Source organism: Giraffa tippelskirchi, chromosome 7 (assembly GCF_054371585.1).
Source record: "Giraffa tippelskirchi isolate mGirTip1 chromosome 7, T2T-mGirTip1v1.2.pri, whole genome shotgun sequence".
NCBI lineage: Eukaryota > Metazoa > Chordata > Mammalia > Artiodactyla > Giraffidae > Giraffa > Giraffa tippelskirchi.
In genome coordinates, this window is record NC_137281.1 from 57,596,910 (window position 1) to 57,600,071 (window position 3,162).

The following is a 3,162-nucleotide window of genomic DNA, read 5'->3' on the forward strand; positions in this document are numbered from 1 at the left end:
TGCCCCTTGGAAGAAAAGCTATGACAAACCTAGACAGTGTATTAAAAAGCTGAAACATCACTTTGCCAACAAAGGTCCATATAGTCAAAGCTATGGTTTTTCAAGCGGTCGCATATGGATGTGAGAGATGGACCATGAAAGCTGAGTGCCAAAGAAATGATGCTTTCAAACTGTGGTGTTGGAGAAGACTCTTGAGAGTCCCTTGGACTGCAAGGAGATCAAATCAGTCAATCGAAAGGAAATCAAACCTGAATATTCATTGGAAGGATTGATGCTGAAGCTGAAGCTTCAATACTTTGACCACCTGATGCCAAGTGCTGACTCACTCAAGAAAAGACCCTGATGCTGGGAAAGACTGAAACCAAAAGGAGAAGGGGGCAGCAGAGGATGAGATGCTTAGATAGCATCACTGACTCAAAGCACATGAATTTGAGCAAACTCCGGGAGATAGTGGAGGACAGAGGAGCCTTGAATGCTGCACTCCATGGGATTGTAAAGAGTCAGACATGACTGAGCCACTGAACAACAATGCCACTGTATTACAGAATATTTCCATCACTGTATAAAGTTATATTGGACAGAATTAGTTTATTGATTTCTAACATAAGAAAATAATCTTCCAACTCAAATCATATTGTTTGCCAAGCAGGTTTCCATTGCACTTCATCTGTTTATCTTTATTAATAAGTTAACTTTTTTACTCCAGTGGAGAACTCAATGCTAGTAAAGGAATCTTATGATTCCTTTAATAATCATCTTATGATTATTAAAATAGTAATTGATTCATAAACATGTTCTCTATGATAAATCTATTCTCCACCCAATATCACCACCATTTGAAGACATCGTATTAAAACTAAACTTTTATGTCTATTAACAGATGAATGAATAAAGAAGTGGTATTCCATTACACAATGGAATACTACTCAGCCATAAAAAATAATGAAATTTTGCCATTTGCAGCAACATGAATAGACTGTGAGAGCATTATGCTAAGAAAAAGAAGTCAGACAGAGAAAGACAAACACTGTATGGTATCACATGCAGAATTAACAAACTAATGAATGTCACAAAAAAGAAGCAGACTCACAGATACAGAGAACAAACTAGTAGTTGCCAGTGGGGAGAAGGAAGGGATGGGCAGTATGCAGGGCAAGGGACTACAAGGTAGAAACCATAAGGTATAAAATAAATTACAAGGATATACAGTACAACATGGGGAATATAACCAATATTTTACAATAACTATAAATGGAATATAACCTTTAAAAATTGTGAATCACGCTACTGTACACCTGTAACTTATAATAATATTATACATTATACTTCATTATTTAAAGCAACACTTTTAAATTTTTAACATTAAATTTGAAATACCATTAAAAATTTAAAATTGGATACAATAAAAATTAAATCAACTACTTAGTTTCTTTATGAAACTCTCTGTGGAAGACACACTGAAAATATATCCCTTCATTCTTGGAAACTTGCAAATGGCTTGCTAATGAAAAATATGAAAATTCTGAATCTTGTATAGTATGCTTCTAGATTTTGTTTTCCACAGTGAGAGAGACTGGAAGAAATGGATTTGCATATACTTCTTCAATTAAAGGAACTTTCAGATTGCTTTTTAAAACTCAAACTTATATAACATCAGATACAGTGATCATTTACTTGTTACTGGACAGAGAATTATTAGACAATGATAATTGGACTCAGAGCTCCTTCTTGGAAATTTTATTAAAATTGTTAATATTACATAAGAGAAAATCCAACATGATAAATTCAAATATTCCACCAGACAGGGAGAGCTATATAATAGTGCATGTCATGACTTTTTTTGTGAATAGGTTTTATCTCTGACTTTACCCACAAGAACATCTTTCTGTCAAGGGCTTAAGATGATTCCCTGGTGGCTCAGTTGGTAAAGAATCCACCCGCTACACAGGAGACCTGGATTCAATTCCTGGGTTGGGTAGATCCCTTGGAGAAGGAAATAGCTACCCACTCCAGTATTCTGGCCTGAAGAATTCCATGGACAGAGGAGCCTGCAAGGCTATACAGTCCATGGGGTCGCAAAGAGTCAGACACAACTGAGCAACTTTCACTTTCACCTTATTTCCTTGGCAGATAAAGGCAGTTTCTCTGTCCTGTGTTTGATCTCATGTTTGCCTAGATATTCATCTTCTACATTTCCAAGTTCCTCAATTAAGTTTGGGGATGTATCTATTCCTTCGGATACTGCAAAACATTTTCCCTAGTATGGAAGACTATCCAGGCTTCCCAAATCCTCTAACCCACAATTAGATTAAAATTTTAAGTACACTATCAGTCAGTTAGTTAACTCTGGGCTTCCCAGGTGGCGCTAGTGGTAAAGAACTCACCTGTCAATGCAGGAGATAAGAGATGCAGGTTCGATCCCTGATCAAGAAGATCCCCTGGAGAAGGGCATGGCAACCCACTCCAGTATACTTGCCTGGAGAATCACAGACAGAGGAGCCTGGTGGGCTATGATCCATAGAGTGACTAAAAGTTGGACATGACTGAAGCGACTTAGCATGTACACATGCATAACTATCTCTAAGAGGAAAAGAACCTCACTCCTTTATGTTGGACATTTCTGAGTTAATTGTGGCTCAGCTGAACACAAAGGTCTTGGAAAGAGACATGCTTCCTTTCTTGGGATTTACTTTTTCATGATTGCACTATTCTAATTCTCAGTAAAACTTAGTTTACTAATAATTCAAGAAGTCTGTCTACAATATTGGGACCTTTGCTTTTCCAACACTCTCATCTTTCTCATCACTCCCACTTTCTCATCTTCAGCTCCAAGCAGATACATGCAGAGATCAAACATCAAACTCCTTGATCAAAATGGCTGTTATTCTCCCACTAGAATGACTCCCCTTCTCTCTACCAAAGGGCTGGTATGATTTTCCTGTCAAATATGCCAAGGAAGTCTTTAAAGGTGTCTGTCAGTTGCCAACATGAGATCTGCCAGACAAGTGTGCTACCTTCAGGAAGGAAGCAGAAACTTTCAGAGCTGCAACATAAAAGGAGGTATGATTCCAGGAATCCAGGGAAGAAACACTCCTATTGGAATCTCAAATCTGGATTTTCATAATATGTGAACATATAGGAAAATAGTTTGTACAGAAGCCA

The 3,162-nt window shown here is 37.4% G+C and overlaps 1 long non-coding RNA gene across 1 annotated transcript in view; it reads right to left on the bottom strand.

Annotated features, from left to right (window-relative positions):
- The window catches only part of LOC145513144 (uncharacterized), a 117,390-nt gene that overhangs the window by 56,390 nt on the left and 57,838 nt on the right, over positions 1 to 3,162 (bottom strand). The window lies entirely within an intron of this gene.